This window comes from Petromyzon marinus, chromosome 20, assembly GCF_048934315.1.
Source record: "Petromyzon marinus isolate PM22_M1 ecotype Great Lakes invasive population chromosome 20, UKy_Petmar_22M1.pri1.0, whole genome shotgun sequence".
Lineage (NCBI taxonomy): Eukaryota > Metazoa > Chordata > Hyperoartia > Petromyzontiformes > Petromyzontidae > Petromyzon > Petromyzon marinus.
Window position 1 is genome coordinate 11,552,417 of NC_133686.1, and position 22,794 is coordinate 11,575,210.

The 22,794-nt window shown below is 43.9% G+C and overlaps 1 protein-coding gene across 9 annotated transcripts in view; it reads right to left on the reverse strand.

Annotated features, from left to right (window-relative positions):
- Positions 1–22,794, reverse strand: part of ADCY2 (adenylate cyclase 2) — a 315,360-nt gene that overhangs the window by 172,694 nt on the left and 119,872 nt on the right. The gene's annotated exons all lie outside the window — the stretch shown is intronic.

Consider the following 22,794-nt stretch of genomic DNA (forward strand, 5'->3'; position numbering starts at 1 on the left):
CTTTATAAAATTGTATAATCATATTCTTGGTTCTTTCGGTAAAGTCACGTAGAAGGGAAACAATAAAATAATACAAATATAAAACAATAAAATTCTCACGACGTTTCAACCGCAACACAAGCAGTCATCATCAGGTGTGAAAACCACAGCAATACATTTTATTATTTTATTGTTTCGCTTCTACGTGACTTTACCGAAAGAACCAAGAATATGAATCCCTGCAGTCACGAAAGCTTTAAATCAAAATTTGTATAATCCTGTTGAAAGCCAACTTGTCAACCAGGTTATGTGTGCAGTGTGTGAAAGGCTAGGCCTATAAAGCAGGGATTCATTAAAATCTATGGCAAGGAAGTCCTCACGTTATGAAAGCGTGCTTTTATTACTTTCAAGAAAAGTGAATTTTTTTGTTTCCAAGGTGAACACCACTTTCACAGGCTTGCGTAATTTTGCTCTCGTAAGCACACACATGCCACGGAATTGTATTTGACGGAACATTACTTTTTTGTCAAAAGTAGTGGAATGGGGAAAATAAGTTTAACGTGCTGTGTGTTTATGCCTTTTTTATTTTGTGTACGTGCGAGTTATGTACAACAAACTATGCCAAACAAAACAACTTTGTATGTAATTCTTCAGTGACTCAGAACATCCAAGATGTATTTCTCAAAAACAAATTAAGCGGAGAACATTGTCTATGTGTTGGAAACGTGCGTAGGAGGCCATTTTACCGATAGATGAAGTTGAATGGCATTGTGGATACATTTTCCCACAATACCGTACAGCATTAATACAGGCATTGCCCCCCCCCCCCCCCCCCGCCCACCTGTGCCATAGAGAATGTGATTAATTGTCACTATTCAGGATCATGATTTAATGGAATAATCGTTTCTTTTTTTATCTAATTTTTTTTAACCATTCAACTATTTTATTTAAACTTTACTAGGTAAGGCCCACTGAAACATAGTCGTGCCGAGGTGGAAAATAAGCAGGAATACAAGCAGCGGAGAGCGAGAGCTACGGGCTGCCGGTTCTGGGAGTGGACTCGTCTCACCGTCGCTGTCGTCGTCGCCGCCTTCCCCCAATCATTGCGTGACCGAATAGTGGTTGGCTGTCTACGTCGATGCCATTGGCGCAAAGCAGGCAGGGCCGTGTCTGGGCCGGGCCGTACGGCAGCATGGTCCTGAGAGAGGGGGCTGGAGTTGGTGGCGTGAACATAATAAAGGGAAGATGGTGCCTCCTGCGACTACCTCGTCTCCGACTGAATATGTCCGCCGCACGCAACCGGCACACACACGCCTCGCGAAGGGTGAGAGGAGGAGAAGAGACCTACGGCACTACATCTGGTGTCAGAAGTGGAGTATTAAAAACCCACCTGTAGTGTCGCCGGGATGAGGACGGCGAGACGGTCATCCCTTCGACAGCTCCGGGACCCGGGATCCCATTTACAAAGCCCGTGGGCTGCTGGGCAGCGGAAGAGCCACCACGGATCGGCAGGACAGCTGCTACGCAATTGTGGGGAGAGCAGCTACACATCCGCGGGGAGAGCGGCTGAGCGTCGACGGCGAGAGCGGCTACGCAAGAGGGAGCGGGAGCTGCACGTCGACGGGAAGAGTGGCTGAGATTTTCCCGTGGGCACGCGCCGACCAAGCAGCATGGCGGAGGAGCGCCATGTGTAGAGGGGTGTTGGCCAGTGGTGGAGAGTGGGGAAAACTCAACGGGAGCTTCCATCGGAGCGGGAGCAAGGGGCTCCGGATGAGGGACGGCGCCAATTTGTCTCCGGAGGACCTCCCATGGCCAGCGGGCGCCATTTTGAGGCGAGCACGGGAACGTGCGGAGGAGATGCGAAGAGTGACGGAGCTGCAAGAAGCTGCTCCTGAGCTAGCACGGGAGGCTCGCACAAGATTCCTTTATAGGGAGATGATGGAGGACAAGACGCCCTACGCCTTCCGGGCAGCGCTGCTGGTGCTGGGACGGGAGGCATACTCACTTCTGGGTGAGGGGGCGCTTGACCTTCATGAGGCAGAGAGGCTGCGGGAGCTGACAAAAAAGCTGAGGGATGCCCTGCCGTCTGCTGTCGGCACAGAAATTTCATCCTCAATGGTGGCCCGGAAGATACAGGTCTTCGAGGAAAAGCAGCAGTGGGCAAGGGGGGAGACCATGGCATGGAGCATGGAAGATATGATGGCGGTGGTGGGGGACCAGGGGACGCAGGCAAGAGGATCCCCACGGGAGGACCCGCGGTGGGGGTAGCTCACTCCGCCCTGGGGACCCACGCCCAAGTGCTTCAAGTGTGGCCGGTCAGGCCGCATCGCTGCGGAGTGTCGGGGTGATGAATGACCACCAGCAGAGTCACCCGCGCCGGCAAAGTCAACCCAAGCCCCGCCGGACCCATGTCTCTGAGGCCTACCGAGACCGCCAAGTGCGAGGTCTCGGGGCCCGGATCTGAGCAGGTGCTGCCGAGCAGTGAGGGGCCACACCCTTTGAGCCGAGGACTCCGTCTCCATCGTCTCTTGTCCCTCGGGATTCCGGAGGTGCAAGACCCCGCTGAGATGGGGGTGACCCATGCCATGAACCGGATCACGCGAGCTATATCCCGGTATGGGGGGACTCTCCCTTGCACTCAGAAGGGATCCGAGGAAGAGGGGGTGTTGGGGCTAAGGGCCTGGGTTAAGGGGTAATAAAGAAGTGTGTCAATTGATCCTTATGGTGGTACCCCGGGGTACCAAATAAAAAAAATGGCCGAGGGGTGTACTTAACTCCGCGACTGGGGTACCAATCAATCCGAAATCACTGCTACTCTGCGATGTCGAAATGCCAAAGATTAGCATAAAATCCATTATCAAAAAATTCAACTTTGAATAGTGCATCGCGTACAGCTCGTCGAGATGAGTCGATTGCCGCATCGTCGACCATAGACAGACTCAAAATGACTGCATCACGGACAATATGCGAGAGCTAGGGTACTATGATACGCCGGGGTACCGCCATTAGGTTCAATTGCGGGGGGGTGCCGCACTGTGTAAAGTGTGGCGATTGCGAGGGGCACCGTGCTTTGTGGAGGGTCGCCAATTCGCGTATGGGAGCCTGTGTGTAAGGTGTCGCCGATTTGCAGATTGGACAGCTGTTTTTTTTTAACGGAGGGAGCAGTGATGTAGTGACACAGCGCTGACTGCTGTACAGCAGCTGCCACTGCAGGTGGATACTTAGCGTACACGCCGTTGAGCATATACAGGGGTGTGCCGGCAATGCTGAGGAACTGGGGCAAGGGCCACGATAAACCTCATATGGAGGCCCCCGGAACCCGCTGGTGGGTTCGAAAAGGGAGGCGTGGCTAGGGTAGAGCCGAGCCGCGCCAAGGGGAATATAGAGCTCCGGGCTGCCGGGTCTGGGAATGGACCTGTCTCATCGTCGCTGTCGTCTTCGCTGCCTTCGTCGCTGCCACCTTCGCCCAATCATTGCGCGGCCGAACAGTAGTTGGCTGTCTTGGTCGACGCCATCAGCACAACGTGGGCAGGGTCGTGTCTGGGCTGGGACGTACGGCAGCGTGGTCGTGAGAGAGGGGGCCAGAGTTGGTGGCTTGAGCATAGTAAAGGAAAGACGGTGCCTCCTGCGACTACCTCGCCTCCGACTGAGTGTATGCGCCGCACGCCACTCGCACACACACGCCTCGAGAAGCGAGAGAGAAGGAGAAGAGACCTATGACACTACACACGTAACGGGAGCATATGATTTGCAAAACAATCTAAATATCTCAAAGCATGATTCTCACATGCAACATTCAGCTTAATGCTCCATGCTGGCCAAATGGATTGGAATGGAGAGGAGGTAATACACACTTTATCTCAATGTGAACCGTGAAACAATTTGCTTGCTGCAGGCTGTCGATTTTTTTCCCCACGCCTCTTGCAAAGTCCATTCCAAATTGTAATATTGCTGTGGGCATTAGGTGGTTCAAACACACACACGTTACACAAACACATACGTTACCCAGCCGTGCTTGCCGGATGGAATCAGGCTGTAGTTAAACGACTCAATGGCGATGGGACGGCAACTTATTTACTGTTGTATCATTACCATTGATGGATAATTTGATTATTACCTTAATGCTGCCACAATTCCAGTGGTGAATCTCATTGATAAGTCAATTGAACTCACTTTGCTTTCACAAGTCAATTCAAAATCTCTCCCTGCTCAAACTAGCAAGGAGGCAGTGCTCGTATCCAATGCTTGTCTGAAATCAGTGGCAGGAACTCCATGCAACCAAGCATGGTGTGATACACATGTCAAGTGGCAGATAGCTGCGGAAATTCTACATTTCCATGGTTGAGACCAGTCTCTCCATGGGATGGACACTGCTTCCCACAAAGCTAATCCTCATTTTGCAAAGCTAGGGGGGTGAAGAACAGAGTTGACCCCCAATCGGGATTTTAACTCACAACCTTATGATTATGAGTAGGGCACTCTGCCATGGCAACACCTATTACTATTCGTTTATGAAGACAATTGCCAATTGAGCCGCTCCACACAGTCAGTGTTTATCGTAGGAACCACATTTGTCCATTAACAGACATCTCCATCATCCGTAACATATTCAGAAATATTCCCAACGTATCACTGCCCCAACACAGTTTGGTATTTACTGGACAACCTGGCGCTGAAATGAACAGCCAAACTCAAAGTGTCAATAGCCTTCACATTTTCCTTTTCTTATTTATATATCTACATATAAATGTCAACAAATGACACCTCTCCACGCCGCTTAATTTCAGAATGTGTTATTACCCGAGATGTATAAAATGACATACGTTTTAAACAGATGATTCTACTTTAGCACTCAATCTGAAATTTAACCTTCAAACACCCTATACTATACAGACATGAAAAATAATGTGCATCGCGTTAATTTACCATTCACGGCAGATGCATTTCTTTAAATGGATGTAATGACATGCTGGTCTAAGTGCTCAAATAGGCCAGAGGCACTTTTAGGTTATCATAGCGCGTGAGCAAATGTTCACACAAGTGCAAGACTGTCTTTAATGTTTAATGTCAGAAATTGATATCCACGGGATTTTATCGCATCACAGCCAGCACGAATAAATGTGCCTGCGACAGTGTGTTAAGTCGCATCACTGTGTGAATAATCATCTCACTTTAAACTCATTCTATTTTTTATTAATAATCTGTGTGTATATTTTAAGATAAAATGTTTAAGTCAGAGTGCTCAAAATGTACCTTTGGACAGTGTACATATTGCTTGGTGGCCCTAGGCCAATCAGGGCCACCAAGCAATGTATAATAAATCACAATCCAACAAACTAAACACAAAAAATCAATTCAAAAGAAATTAGTTTTCAATCGAGATTTGAAAGTGCATAGCACCAGTTGCTTTCCTAATATCAGAAGGAAGAGCGTTCCAGACGGCTGCAGATGTGCATCTGAAAGCACGCGACGCTTTGAATTAGTTTCTGACCTTATATTCCACGATGATTTATTGGTTGTGCGCTTATTTGATCTTTAACGCATTGAGATCTGTGACCGTCCTTTGTTCGATGGCCAGCCAAAAGCCGCTGCGAGGTTGACCGGAGTTTGCGTGGTGATGATGGTTTATGTTCCTTGACGAGACCAGCAAGGTATTGGTGGTTCATTTGTGGCAAGCGCTCGGTGTGTAATGAGTGCAACCTTGTAACACGTAATTATTCAGCAACTGGAAGCCAATGCAGCTTGGCGAGCACTGGATGGACATAGTCAGGTCTTGAAGTACCCGTCGCAACACCTTCCACAGAATTTTGTACACGCTGCAGCTTGGTAATGTGTTTTTTGCCAGACGTCCCCGAGTAGTGAGTTGCAATAATCGAGGCTATGTCACACGGTGGCATGTCTCATTACAAAGTGGTACTCATTTTGTACTAATTTTATCAACCACAAATTGAGAGTCAGCAGTTCTCTAATCACCTAGTCACCTGGCCATATTCAAGCAGTAATAATTTGTGGATATTTTATTATAAATGAAAATATGTCAGCATCTAAAACATCTTTATGTAATCATAGTGAATAGTATCATCATTAAAAAAAGAAAACGTAAGAATCAATTCTATATATTTTATTATTTACATGCAAATCTGAGCGAACCATCATTAAATTATGCTGAATGGATAATGGGATCATAAATGAGGTAATTTCAGAGACAGATCTCAATGCTTTAAAATTAAACAAGTGCACAAACAATAATTCAATGTGGAATACAAAGTCAGAAACTTATTCAAAGTAGAACAAATACAAAATACATTTGGATCTCAAGATTAATTGCTGTATATGCCAATCATGCAACAGAGGTCAAGTCATGAGGTGGATAAATACCCTTTCAGCACCCCTTTATCTCTCACCCAACACTAGACGGTCCAATCTCATTCTCAGCCAGGAGTTGTTTAGCACATTGACATTTGTAGAATTCTAAGCCAGTCCCCAATTAAGAGACGGCCGGATTTACACGTGTGTCTGTCGTTGGAGACTGAGATAAGACCATGAAACCTCGAGAACCCAGCTAATCTGGGATTGCTTGTGTGGATGAGAAACCAGGATGTCAGCAGTGCTGGCTCAGTGCCCCGACGTGACGTGAGTCACGCAGTCAAACTTACACAATAAAATATATGTACGGTGTATATTATACATGTTTTTATCATCATTTATCGGTGACCAAAGCTGAGACGATCTGACCTGCTACATTTGAGAACTTTGTTTTAATCGTAGGAAGCCGCCTGGATTCAAACCCCAGAATCTCAGCAGTGCGGGCTCAGGGCTACGATGGAGACATCGTGAGCCCCCCCCCCCCCCGCGTCACCTAACTACTTACAAAAACACACACACCCCTCTTTAAAACAGTGAGTGGGTTACTAAGCAACTGGGATAGCATGACCCATCTCGTTCTAAATCTGGAAGCGTGACTGCATGTGGCACTCAGCATGAGTAGCAGCCCAATGCAGTTTAGGTCTTGGTAAGCATCTATTGTTGAAGCAGCAATGGCCAATAATCTGAGCGAGCAGCAAATGGTAACACCGATAGGCGGACACAGCGTACAATGGTACACGCGCTGCGGGCAGGCTGATTCACACTTCCAAGGGCCGTTCAGCTTAATGCTCCATGCTGGCCAAATGGATTGTAACGGAGAGGAGGGAGCTGCACTTTATCTCAATGTGAACCGTGAAACAATTCGCTTGCTGCAGTAAGAAGTGTTTCTCCCCACAGCCCTTGCTCTCTATGCAAAGTAAATTGCAAATTGTAATATCGCTGTGGACATGTGGGTGGTTCAAACACGCTCCACACACACACACGCACACGTTACACACACGTTACAGACACACCGCTTCCCAAATAGAGTCGGGTTGTTGTGAAACGACTCAATGGCGATGGGATGGTGGCTTATTTACTGTTGTATCATTACCACTGATGGATGATTTGATTACTACCCAAATGCTGCCACAATTCCATTGGTGATTGCTATTCATGGCCAGTGAATCTCATTTTGCCAAGAACAGCCTAAGCTCAATTAACTCACTTAGCTTTCATAAGTCAAGTCTCTCCTCGCTGAAACGAGCAGTGGGGCAGTGCTCGTATCCTTTGGTTGTCCTCAGCCAGTGGCAGAAAGTCGCCTGTGACCACAACCAGGGATTTAAACTCACAATTGTAAAATTAAAGCTCTTATCAACTACAGTGCCAGGGCTACAAATAAAACGAATTAAGTTCATACTGGTCAATACTACATGCAGGCAACAGAATAAAGTTGTAAATTATTGACTTCAATCTTTCGTGACTGCAGGAATTCATATTCTTGGGTCTTTTGGTAAAGTCATGTAGATAGGTTCAAAGAAAATAACAAAAAATTACCAAAAACTACGACGTTTCCATCACAAGCGGTCTACGTGACTTTACGGTGGCGAGATGTTAACTACCTCGCCTGGTATACAGGAGGTCGTGGGTTCGATGCCATCCCCACGCCTGTATATTTGTAGTTCTCCCCATGGTCACGTGGATTATTCCCCGTGTCCTCCAGTTTCGCTCTCCACATTTAGAATCAACGTGCATTTAGAGTATTTGGCTCTATATAAATTTCCACGTGATAATCCACTTTGTTGAGCTATCATTTGTGGCCAGGTCACTTCTGAAAAAGAGATATATTGCTCAGTGGGGCCTTACTTGGTCAAATAAAAAGAGTGTAATTCTATGCCAGTAGCAGAATATGATCATTGTTTTTTTTACCCTTTTATCTGGCAACAAAACTGACACCTTTTTTTGCAAGGAGTCATGTTTGCATTGACCACAATACCTGCGGTCGGAATGCAAACAAAAAAATACATAACTCTGACAATGTATGCACTGTCCTTGAAACTGATTGGTCCACACCCGAGACAGCTTTCCTTAGAGCCTAGTCTCACATGGTGTTGGACCAGATGATGCCGATCACTCGAGGAAAAAAGGCGTCATCTGGTCCAGCACCATGTGAGACTAGGCTCTAAGGAAAGCTGTCTCGGGTGTGGACCAATCAATTTCAAGGACAGTGCATACATTATCAGAGTTATGTTTTTTTGTTTGCATTCCGACCGCAGGTATTGTGGTCAATGTAAACATGACTCCTTGCAAAAAAAAAGGTGTCAGTTTTGTTGCCAGATAAAAGGGTAAAAAAAACAATTATCAGTGTAGTTCTAGTTTAGATTAACTATTCAAGTAACAAGGCCTTGACATCGGGGGTGGGGGGCGGGGGGTTCGGTAAACGCTTCTCGGCTGTACACGTAGAAGGGCGCTACGAACATAGCAGACGTGGCGAGAGGAGATCGCCTGCTCTGCGCCTCCAGCGACGGATGCACAGGTGCACAAATCGATTCCGCAGCCGTGCCGATCACCCGAGTAGACAACAACGGCCTGGGCTCTGACAGGCGGAGCGTGACGTGGGGGGGTGGGGGGGGGGGTCACAGAGAATCTGACGAGCCTTGAATGCGGGGCAGATTTCCGCTGAAAAAATTAAGGGTACATTTTCGCATTCTGAGGGGGCCCCAGACTCTAATTGCACGATGAGCGCAATTTGCAAAGCTCGTGTAAAGAACGGTACAATTAACGGGGCTCTTAAAACCGAGTGCGGTGTGTGGCCCTCATGACAACCATGGTTATTATCATTTCCATCGGGACATGGGGGTCAATGAGCGTGGAAAAGTAATTGCAAGAATTATAATTCAAACGCAATACGGAATTTGTTTTTAAGGCATCGTGTGCTGCCTCCGTGAAGTCTGGGTAGTTAGACAATACACAAGAGTACGAGTTAGTTTTTGTCGCCAAAATAAAGTAACTTTTAAATCCACGGACCAATTTACATTATGAGTCAATGCCTTGCAGCAGTATTTGTTTACATAACCCATTAGCTTCGCCCCCCACCCCAGCCCTGCCGAAAAGGGGCCCAGAGGTGTTGATAGATACCAGCGTGAGCCCTGTTTGAACACAAACTGCTGTTAGGATGGACTTAAATTTCACACCATTTGGCTTAAAATAACGCAGATGCATCTCTGGACTTGGAGCATTCACCACGTGGTAAAGCATGGTTAAGGTGTCAAAAGAGGGTAAATAAATTACAAATAATATTTAATTTTAAATCAAGTACTTAGAAATGGTGTAAGACACAACTCTGCTACGGAAAGTGTTCATTAATAAACTTTAAAGTGGGTTCTATAATTTAGTGACTTTCCAATTAGCATTCAGCCAACGTCACTGATGGTGACTTGTATTTCGCATCTCCAATTAGCACTGTTGGCTACGTATGGTGCGAAAGAAGTTCAACATACATACATATGTTGTGAGTTCAACTGAGTCACAGACGCACTTCTTGGAGGCAACACATTTATTAAAAGAACACACGGGGTACTACCCCTTAACACATTAACAACCTATGGTGGTGGACCACCAGGCTATCTACACTAATTACACTGGAACTAGCTACGACGGACCGGACCCTGGCCTGGGTCCCGGGCCACGTGTTGGTGACTCTTGTAGGACGTAGAACGCGGAACGTAGATTCTTCAGGATGAACAACAGCAGCCGGTCCCGCTCGGGGACCCGGCTTATATCCTCCGTGGCGGGACTGGCTCCGCCCTTAGCCACGACCACCTTCTAGAATCCTCTAGCAGGTTCTCGACTCTGACAAGTGACCACCCCTAGCCCCCACCTGGAGGCCCTGTGTAGCCTTTACCGGTCACGTGTCCTCTAGGGTCAACCAGAGTGCCATGGCCCTTAGTAACCCCATTCCCGTGGCCGGCACTCTCACACCCCATCCTGTAGCGGTCGGCACTGCACGCAGAGCGTGGTGCCACTCGGCACCGTCAGACAGCGCTCATCGAGCCCCTCTAGGGCCGGTACTGCACCCACATCCACGTGGTGCCCGCGATGGCAATACATCGCATGCCGTGCCTCTCTCGAGCCGGCAATTACACAGTGACATCCGCGATGTCACTATACATACGCACTTGGATCCATCTGTAAAGTGCATTCACTTGTGATCAAATTCAGTTCTCAAGTCTAGCGAATTTGATGGGCTCTGCTCAATCATCAATAGAATATAAATCTCATAGAATGTGTTTTAATTTAATTTATCACAGTTCATTTCCGTCGCTGTGTAATGTACTGCTGTTGCCGTTTCTGCATGTTTGCTGCTGCTACACGAGCCACCTAGTCTACAGAAAGTGGTTGGTACACACCGAGTCTCAATCGGTGAGCATTACAGCTGCACTAATTGTGAACATTCACCATCGTGTTACACTCCTAATTCGCTGCTTGACATTAGTGGTCTACGCAGACCATGTGGAAGGAGGAGCGGCTTGAGAACCAACTGGTGTTTAAGTGGCACAAAGCAAAGATCCTTTGTTATAGCCTCAACGGACTTTTGGGGCAAGCGCTGTTAAATAAGAGGCACGCAGTCACGCACACAGTGATTCCCCTGGATAACGTTTAAAAGTGAATGTTAATCAAGGCCGTGGAAACATAACCTTACATATTCATTTTATGTCCCTTCAACTGCCATGACGATTCCATTTACTGGTAATCACAAGCTTGACCCACATCATGTGTTTGAACCACGCCAGTCCAGTTCCCATGACCAAATAAATTGGACATTTAACACAGTGGCCAAACTGGCTCGGTGGCAAGCACACTGATCACAAGGCTATTGTCCAAATTCCAAAACGACCCCTCCCCCCCCCGAAGTCCCTTCAATTGAACTCTCATGCAGTGGCTCGCTTGGTGCTCAATGCCGATCAAACACCCGCATGCTGTTGTTGCTCTTGTTGCTTTGATTGGCTGCCATATCACATTCCGCTATGACTGCCTGGCTCACACTCGTTTCCGATATGTCACTGCAAAGTAATTCCACAACTCTTGGCTGGGTAGCGATGCAAAATGAGCACTCGCCCCGCGCGGTCAGAAGGTTGCGAGTTCAAATCCTGCTTGAGGGTTAACTAAAGTCGTCATCTCCCTGGTGGAGATGAAATGATTACCACTTGAATAGGAGGGACAACAGCAGTGCTGATCCTCTGGAAATATTAGCCCTGAATGAGAGACTGAAATCTCCACGAGCAGTTTAGGGCCCCATAAAAATATGAGTGCCTTTAAATTCCTCATTAAGCCCTCTCCAGTCTGCAAGTTGCAGGGTGGGTGTCCCGTTCACCAATGAACACACAATCAGTTTGCGTTAATTTTATTGAGAGAGACATAGCGCCGTTGTTTTTAAATACAGTGTACTCACCGCAGAGAACTGTAGCGACACGACCGCATTCTATGATAGCTTGCTCCAAACTGTGGCACACCCCCTTCCGCATGTTAATTCCTGCTTCGCAATCACGGCCGGTAAACTTTTTCACAGCACGATTTTGCTTAGATTTGCTTGTCACAGTACCATCGGACCTGATGGAACCTTCGATATAGTAGTAAATACATGCATAAAAAGAAAGAAAGAAAGAATCTCAATCTCCGAGCAAGGCGGTTGAAACAATGGTGCAAGTGTCTCGAATCCCCTCACCTCTGTCCATCCAGCAGTATACATGGGTTCACCTCAGCGAGTCAATCGGCAGGTCACGTGTGATTGGATCAAGTGTCAGCATGGGCAGAGTGTACCAAAAATGGCCTCTAGACTCGAGAGGGACTCGAGCTCCTTCTAAACTAGTAACTATTTTTTTGTTCAGCATAGAGGTTTTTGCGTGAGATCGCGTAAATGCTGTACATAGATGTGTCGTTAAAACCCACCACCACCCGACACAGCCAACTAGTAAGGGTTGTCACGTAAACAGAAGATGCCAATTCGTCACTCGCACAGCACACGGGCGTGTTGGAGAGCCAGGCCACAACATTTACAATCTGAGTACGACGTGTCGCCAATAATTACAACTAGCTTCATCAGGCGACAGATTTGTGGAGAAGTCTTACTGCTTCGTTCCTTATATAGAGGCGTAGATGTGTTGACCACCCTTCTGCACCCTTACACAATGTGGGGGTGGGGGGTATTACTGAGGCAATATTATGCATTGCATTATGCGAGTCCTTTGAACTTGTCCTTCCGGTCTATTGTGTTTAGTAAAATAGACCTACCAACGGCAATCCTTATGGAAGTACGCTGCCCTTTGTAGGCATGCATTTAAATAATGTATTATTTGATGATTCGCTTCCACGCAACACTAAGACGGTAGCTATCCGAACGGTTAATGTTATTTTTATTTAATTTTGATTTGAAGCTTTCGTGACTGCAGGAATCCATACTCTTTGGTTCTTTCGGTAAAGTCACGTAGAAAATAATAATAGATCACGACGTTTAGATCGCCACACAAGCGATCGAAACTCGCTTGTGTGGCGATCGAACCGTCGTGATCTACTATTATTTTTCTTCTACGTGACTTTACCAAAAGAACCAAAGAGTATTTATTTTGATTTCTTTCAATTTCGATAGATTATATAATTAGTGTTGGCCCTTAGTAGCTAGTTTTGCACAGAACTTCAAAATTATCAAAATAAATTGAGTGTCCTTGTTGGCACGCGTGTACTGCTACTGCTGACAGTTGTATTTGGGAGAATTTAATATATCGCTGATGTTCTTTTAGTCTCGTGCTGATCATTCGTCCTGTTTCCCCAACATAACATTTACCACACATGCAGTTAATCCTGTACACACCTGTTGATGGCTTCGGTAATAGATCTTTGGTACCAGATATTAATTTCTGTATTTTATGTCCCGTGCCAAATCTGATTCGGATGTTTTGTTTTTCCAAACATCTGGCTAGTTTATCAGTTACTCCCGCAATGTACGGTATTTTGATCGTTTTAATTACTTGGGCAGTTTCAATGCTCTTGTTATTTGATTTTGTTTTGGTAATCAATGCCATGTTGATTTGTGCATCATTGTAACCGTTCATTTGCAGCGCTTCTTTAACATGTTGAATTTCACTTTTCAGACTGTCACCATCTGAAAATTTCTTAGCTCGATGAATGAGCATCTTGATAAGAGCAGATTTCTGTGCGGGATAATGGAATTACTCTGCATTCAGATAGGCGTCAGTATGCGTTTTCTTTCGGTAAACACTGTGTGTTATTTTACCATTTCTACCCCATCCGAGCAGAATATCCAGAAATGGTAGCGTTCTGTCAGCTTCCACTTCCATAGTGAACTGGATGGATGGGTTTTGGGAGTTGAGATGATTTAGAAATGCGTTCAGTGTATCTTTGCCGTGTGGCCCGACCACCAATGTGTCATCCACATATCTAAACCAAGCAGAGGGTTTTAGTGTGCTTGAAGCTATTGCTTTTGTTTCAAAATCTTCCATGTACAAATTCGCTATCACAGGAGACAAAGAAGAGCCCATTGCTGCTCCTTTTGTTTATAGAAGTCACCTAGCCATAAGAAGTGTTCTTTAGACAGTGTTCAGCTCGTTTTGGGATATCTTTGGCTAAACCTTTGTTCATTACCAGAGTGTCGAGTAATTTTATTGACTCGTTGACCGGAACCCTCATGAACAGTCTCGTGAACAGAGAGGTCACATCAAAACTTACGAGAATATCATTAGGGTTAAGCTTAATATATTTAATTATATTTATGAGATCTTCAGAGTTTTTTTTATGAACAAAGAGGTCCTACCGATGTAGTGTTGTATTTGTTTCGTTACGTATTGTGCTAATTTGTACGTGGCAGATCCTATTGTACTAACTATGGGTCTTAATGGGACATCAGGTTTGTGAATTTTTGGTAGCCCATAAAGTCTTGGTCGTTTTGATGCCCTTGGTTTGATGAGGCATTGCTCTTCCTTGGGAATTGATGACTTGGCAATGATTGCCGTTGTTTTACGTTCCAAGGTGCTGGTTGGGTCTCGTTTAATTTTAAGGTGGGTACCTTCGTCGAGTAAATCTTTGATTTTATTATCATAGTCCTCACGGGGCAACACAACAGTTGATCGGCCCTTAGCAGCAGCAAGAATTTGGATATCTTTATTTGCTCTCAATTCTCTTAAGGTTTTTGCATCACTGAAATTAATAATTTTTTTGGCACTTTGCTGTTCTAAATAATTTTGGTAACCTCGTGCCTAGTAATCTCAGCTTGATTATGGGGGAGATGTCTAACTGCTGATTCCACTTCAGCAATGATCTCATCGACAGGGATTGTACGTGGGGCAACAGCAAAGTTAAGACCTTTAGACAGGACTGAAACCATATCGCTGGATAATTCAACGTTAGTCATGTTGATAACCGTTTTGTTTATAAAATGTTCATTTTTAGTTGAGAGTTGTTTGTTAAATTTCGATTTAAAGCTTTCGTGACTGCAAGGATTCATCTTCTTTGGTTCTTTCGGTAAAGTCATGTAGAATGAGAATAAAATAATAAAATAACACAATACAATTCTCACGACGTTTCGGCCACAACGCAAGCGGCCGTCTTCAGGTGAAAGGAACAGACCTGTCAGGACGTTCATTGAAGCTCTGTCGTCCCGACAGGTCTGTTCCTTTCACCTGAAGACGGCTGCTTGCATTGTGGCCGAAACGTCGAGAGAATTTTATTGTGTTATTTTATTATTTTATTCTCATCCTACGTGACTTTACCGAAAGAACCAAAGAAGTTGTTTGTTAGTTAGTCTAGCAAATTTGTTAATCTGGGTAGTGTTAGTTTTGTTAAATACATTATCAGCTGATTGCTGTGTAATTGTGTCGATTATATTCCAGTGATCTGTAGAGACACTGTTACTCATTTTAAAGTGTAAGGACATTAGTGATTTAGAAGTGTGACTTAGTTCACTTATATTTCGATTTAAAGCTTTCGTGACTGCAGCGATTCATTTTCTTGATTCTTTCGGTAAAGTCACGTAGAATGGGGATAAAATAATAAAATAAAAAATCTCACTATATTGTTCTGTATTCTCTCTTTTAGCAACTCACTAGCTTCATGTAGTATTTGATTAGCTTTAAGTGACTTAATGTGATGAGTTACTTTAACTGCGTGTGGATTTACCTTTGAATCTCTGCATCTTTTGAGGGATGCCAAAAACCTCTTATGGATGATATTTGTCGCAAAAGCCCACGTGTTAAACTATTTTTGTTGTTATTTTACCAGGTAAGGCACCACCAAACAATATAGCTCTTTTTTCAGAAGTGACCTGGTCACAAATGATCGCTCAAATGTGGTGGGGAAAACCAGAGGACCTGGAGACAAATTCAAACGACCACAGAGAACATGCAAACTTTACATATACGGATGCCAGGGTTTTGATCGAACCCATGACCTCCTGTATACCAGGTGTGATAGTTAATTTCTCGCCACCGTGGCGCGTAGTGTTGGCCCTTCTGCTAGCAGTGGCATGAACAAGTGATTCCAGGGCTGCACCTTTAATTTTGTATGCTGAGATAATAACACAATACATTTTGGGAGGCATAATCGTGTAAACATCTCATTTGTCAACTGTGATATCCCTCATCGGTTGGATCTCACACAGTTAGATATTATTATCTGGCCCTCACATGGTTATCCATCACTGGCTGGCTCCCGTAAGTAAAACATTCCAGGTTGCAATTAATCATTTTCCCATTTTGATTGTCTGGTACAGAGATTGCTTTCTGGCTGTGACCAACACAAAGTTTTAAACTATAATCTTTGTTTTCTTTACAACAATAACACAGTCTTTCTGGAATGTAAAAAAGTAAGCCAGCTGAAAAATAAGGTATGGTTACTCATGATGCCTGAGGCCATGATTAAGTTCAAAATAATTGTGAAAGTAAGGTGGATAATTTAAGTATTTTGTGTGTATGTTATGGGAAAGGGACTGGTTAATTATAGTTATTTTATTCTAGATTTGAAGTTTTCGTGACTGCAAGGATTCATACTCTTTGGTTTAATTCGGTAAAGTCAAGTAGATAAAATAAAACAAAATAAAAGAAAATAAAATAATTAATTATCTCCGTGACTTTACCGAATAAAACCAAAGAGTATAGTTATTTTCGTTCAGGTCATTCTCCTTTTTAACCAGGGGATTAAATAATCCCATTGAGTAGGCACATGAACAACAGTTCCTCTGTTGCAACGGTAACCTGAGTTGCAGCAAATAATTTCATGCTCACAGGATATTAAAATAAATGTCACATTTAAAAGACGTCTAGACTAAGGTTTTACAATAATGTTATAAATATTTGAATGAGGCTACAAAAAAAAGGTTGTGTACTTAAAACCATTAAAACATTCATGAGAATTCTATCAGTGTATATTCTGGAAAATAAAGTGTCAAGATTAGGCAAATTCAGGCAATGGAGAAACACATTGCACACAATTAAGGAAATGTACACACATTGGCTGAAGGGATTCTGGGAGCATTATATTGAACTCCTCACTCAGGGTTTGTAATTTCTTTCATTGTTATCTCGAGTAAATAGAAAAAAACTAGCCCAATAAGTTTATTAGAATGTTTACATCCAGTGACAAAATCATAAAAAAACACACATTACAGTTATTTATATATAAAGTAAAAAAAGTTATACAGTAATTTTATCGGCCGTCAGGGTAATGGATGTTAGCAAGTGCCTATTCAAGATGCGAAGGTACATAAGGTGACGATGGCAGCAGAATCTCACACAATTAACTACCTTTTTCTTCTATCGCAAATATTCATATATAGTGCAACAAGGTGCTCATTTCTAGGCTGAGTAACCCGAGGGTTAGGCCCAGGCTGTGATCAAATACCAAATGTTGCTGGTAGTGTGTGCAGCCAGAAATGTTTGTAATATAAACCCAGTATCAATTTTATATACAGACATTACTTAACTATATATGTAGCACTGTTTGCTTCCAGTTACCATTATATCACAAAAGTCTGTGGAGATAGATCAGATCTGCAACAGTCGATCATAAACCAAAAAAAACCCGCACGAGTTGTTTGGGATATTTAGATGAGTGACAACATCCCAGTGGACTGCCAAACATCCTGCTTAATTAGCACGCTCTTAGATTCCATTATAGCATCTAGACTTAATTATTCATGAACTCTCTTCTGGGTTGCTCCCTGATTAGAGTCAATAATTTATCAAGACACGTAACAAATCCCTGCCATTAAACTTTAACACGAGGCAAAGTCCAGGAGGTTTGGCAGGAGTAACCTGCGTGGAATTACAGTCAATAAACAAAACCTTTTCTATTTTGCTTATAATTGTAAGAGGATGGGGCCAAAAAGTAAAACGTTATGTTCTTGATAACTGCAGTTAACATAGCTGAATCACAATTAGCCTATTAACACAACGTGGTTATTAACGCTTTCCAACAAAGTTTGGTAGCGTTATCGAACTAGTTCTATCCGTCTGTCACATGGGGTCACAAACACTCCCGTGAAGACGTTTCAATATGATACCAAATGTAAGTGCACAACTTGCTTTGCCTTTCCGGGACTTGAAAACCGGCCACATTGATCAATAGTTTTCCCAAAAATTGGAGACACGAACCAGGAGCAAAAAAGGACTACCGATTTCGCGAATATGCGAGCACGTTTGTCCCTGACAAGTGTGCACCAGCTTCTGCACTGCGAATGAAATACTTCCAAGGACAAACGCGTGTGTGAAAGTTACCTGATCCACGTGTGGCGCATGACTTTTAAAACTTATTTTTTTTACAGTACAAATGCTAGAAAGGTAAACGAGCCAACATTTTCCCTGCTCAAATTAGCAATGTTGTATGACCAATCCTGAGCCAGTGCTAGAAATTCCACATTTCTGCGGAAGGACCAAGTCTGTCCATAGATGGCAACCAACGTTAATTTCCCACGAATCAAGTCGTCTCTTTGTTGACCCTGGAGAGATAGTGGCACAATTGACATTTTAAATCACGACCTACCAAATGTGAGACAAGTATTTCAACCGTGACACCGTCCTGGCCAGATCGTTTATTGTTATCACTGCACCGCAATGCAAGAAAATCAGGGGCATCGATTGAGGATAAAAATAGATCGCAAATCAATTTACAACTTAATCGATTCCCAGTTGCGTGCACCCTATTGTGCTCTCTGATAGCACGACTGCACATCTGAATGGGCGATTAAGTTAACAACCCCCTCCAAAAAAATGCAACATAGTTCGGGTCAAAAGTGCATGGACATAAAACACCACCACAACATAAATGGTGGTTGTAAATGTGGTACGCCAGTGTTGCTCGAGTGGAGCCGTGGCGCAGGAGTTCGCGAAATGCGCCATGAACCCTAGCATCCCGAATTCGATTCCCAGCCACGGCTGAGAAATTTAGCAGAGTGACGTCTGAAAAGGTTCTGGATACACCGCACCTCCACCTTCATCAACTGGCAGCGTCCAGCATGGTGAAGTATGGTTAGACGACCACCATGACAACATGGATGGCATGGGGAGGCATCCAGCAGTGGATTAAACAAGGGCTTGGAATTATTCTGTGTTCATTATGTTAGTGTTGTACAAAGAGCTGTCATTGTGATCCCAAATTGTGGTAATTTGTTACACTCGTAATTACCAATTTTCGTAACAAACTGTGAATAAACACCATATTTTAATTACCTCGTAACATTTATCTGAAAATAATTACAGTATTTATATTGGCAGTTTGATTATAGCTGATGTTTTATTATCACGTAACAGCCAATTGAGAAAATACAACGGTGACTGATACAAAAGATAAGGCGAGATGCAAATCCCATACACACATTTAGTGAAAATGTGTAGGAACTGGTCAATTACTCTGGGCGTGGTGGTGTACGCCTGAAGTTCTCTGCTATGGAGGTGAGATTGATGGATAATGCAGACATTATGACCGTTGCGGGATTTCTTCCAGCACTCTCTCCTCTCATGGCCATGGAAATGTAATTTCCACTGCTGATACAAGGCCACTAATGTGACATGAGATGGGCACCGTCTAAATGCTCGACTGAGCCGGAAGTTGCTTTATCACTGTGGCTTAACCTCATGGCTTAAAAGACAATTTTCTAAAATAACAATATAAATATGTTCAGCACCAATTAACGTGAATGTATTCATATGGTCATGTACACATGGACTAGGGGTCACGCGTTCGGCGCTTGTTGCAGATGCTTTGCGGTTCGAACCTGGCAGGCCACCGTGGTTATAAATGCCAGTGGACAAACCGTAAAATAGATGCCACCTATATGAAGTCACTTTAAAAGTTTCTTGCCGTTGGTTTTCACACCTGATGATGACTGTTTGTGTTACAGTCGAAACGTCGTGAGAATTTCATTGTTTTATATATATTTTATTATTTTATTGTTTCCCTTCAACGTGACTTTACCGAAAGAATCAAGAATATAAATCACTGCAGTCACGAAAGCTTTAAATCAAAATTTAGATGCCACCTGCTTCTCTGCGGATGTTAAAGACCACGTGGCGTCATTCGAAATGAGGACCAACACCTCTGCCGTGGCTGATCATTGTTTTAACGCTGTGGGCACACGTGAAATTGATTCTTCCAATACGAAGGTTCTATGCAAACCCACTGGCTATCAACAAAGATTTGTTCATGAAGCCATCCAAATATATAAACACAGACACAATTTCAACCGAGGAGATGGGCACAAACTGAGCAATCATTGGAAGGACTTTATAAACCAGGTAAAGTCATACTAACTGGCTGAGATGCTTTCATCCTACTTGCCTATGTTCGCAGTTATTTCCGACTCTCTGAGTTACATTACCTTGTTAAATGTCTTTACATTAACAGGCTTAATGTCTCACTAACATAGCTGCTGCTCCCTTTTCCTCGATGCGGCGGTGGTGCTCGTTGTTTAATAAGGCTGAATGTGTCTCATTAACACAGCTGCTGCTGCGGGAGCCATCTCACATTGACATGCTAATCTCTACTCTCGAGCAATACAATGGCTGAGGTATACCTTGCTCTGCGATCTTGCATTTACTTACAAATTCCATCTCTAGCTCCGCCCACTTACCCTTGTACCAATCTCAAACCTATACAGTATAACCTTTGGCTGCAGTAGCTCTCTCGCTATATTTCTTCCTGCCTCAGCAGTCCGCCTGCCGTATTTTTTCACATGAAGACGATTGCTTGTGTTGCGATCGAAACGTCGTGATTTTTTATTATTTTTATTAATTTTCTATCTACGTGACTTTACCGAAAGACCCAAGGAGTACAAACATAAACAATAGTTTTATTCCAAATGGTCAGGATCGGACAGTGTTTTTTTTATAATATAATTGGGTACACTGGACCAATCATTAGACATTTAATATTATTGAGTTTGGTTAAAGTTTGTGACAACAAATCTGTAGCTCAGCACGATATCAAAGCACAATCCATTCCAGACTTGAATTAGCGATTAAAACAGCCCTGTCCAATCCCTTCACGTTGTTATGTTAATCAACGTAAAAGTTTCTAAGATCAATAACCTATACGTCAGAAATGCATTTGCGAGCCCAATTAAACAAAGACAAAGATCCCCCGTATAGCCTTAACAGGCTGTTGGGGCAAGAAGTGTTAGTGAGTAGCACCTATGAAGGCCGGAACGGCACACGGGAAGCGAGGTGGGCCAGCACCATGCCCGGACACAGACATATGCACACACAAAGGCAAGGCAACGGTCTTCTGTATTGCCTTGCCGATTGTTACAGCAAGTGCTGTTAGGGAGCACCTATTACAGCTTGGCATGGACCACACCACAAGCTGGTGGTATGGCCATGTATGTATGTATGTTATATGTATGTTTAACTTCTTTCACACCGTACGTAGCCAACTGCATAGAATCGGAGGTGTGGGGGAAGGACAACAAGCTAAACACAAAAAGCAGTTCTAAAGAACTGAGTTTCCATTCTAGATTTATAAGCGCATCGCTCCCAATGGCTACTTAATGCCAGAAGAAAGAGCGTTCCAGATGGCCACAGCAGCGCATCTGAGAGCGCGCGATGCAGCACCCGTGGCTGGCCACAATTGTCTTACCACGGCGCTCATGTTTACACACTGCCAACAGGAACTCAGTTAAGGCCGTGTAGAGGTTCAGAAGAGTTCAGACACTGTGTAACTGAAGTGATCTACGTCAGGGAATAGCACCCAGGTATTGGGGATTGTGGTGTGCAGTGAATAGACCAATGGAGCACTATTCCTCATACACACACACACACACGAGTTAGGCAAACACACACACACACATAAACAGAACAACCACTGCAGTAGAAATAACACTCTCACCCTGAACAAAAATGTATACCTTATTTGATTGACTGTCTTTATCAACTTGCCAACAATTTTGTCATATGCACCATTTTCTTTTGACAACTATGTCGCTAAAATATTGGCAGCATACAGCGACTGCAATAACCTAATGCATCTTCAAATACTCATTATTCAGAGCTGCTCTGGGCAAAGGCAATAGCAATATTACATTTCTCTCTCTGTTATGAACACACACCGAACACACGGCTCCAAGAGCATACGTTCTTGCTCAGACGTGGCCAGGAAAAACTCAACACGGAACCAGTAGGGCAGGAAAACCAATGTCATTTATGTGTGCACGTGTGCACGTACGTACGTTTGAACTTCCTTCGCGCTTCCAACCGTGCTATGGTTGAACAAGTACGTGACCGTCAACGTCACACGAAAAGCAGAAGATGCTTTACCACTTTGGCCGTCAACGGACATCGCCTTGCAACTTGAAAGTACAACTTAAAATAGACGAGCCTTTCGAGCAGTGGGCAAGCGCCACAGGGGTTGAACACTCGTGCGTTTAAGGCTGAATGCCCACATTTATCACCTGCTTAGGTAACACCTGTGGCAAAATTGCTATGTTCCGTGAAAACAGATTCTATTTTGATTTCAAGAAAGTTTTTTTCATTTTTACTTTTGGTGCAAATATGATTCTTCGTACAGTGCTGTGAGTTCTCTACTCACAATAAAATTTGTTGAGATTTCTAATCATGCTCATGGTTAAACTCAATCCATCACTCCGCCAGGGTAGATCAAAAAACGAATCGCTTTGTGCGGGAAGTCCATATTGCCTGTCCTATGCACCAACTTGCCTCCAGACAGATATGTGGAATTTCCACTGCTGAGCACCGGTCCACTTTGCATGTCATTTAGCTCACATGAAGTGCATCGCTTAAAGGCAATAAACAATGTTTATATCCTATTAATGTCAGTAAACGTACAACTTTGCGATTCATTAAATGTGTATGTTTTATTTAAAAAATATACATGTTATAATTTGATTTTGTATAATTTAAGGGTAGGTTAGGCCTATCAGGACATACACGTGGAATTGACTATTGATTTTTC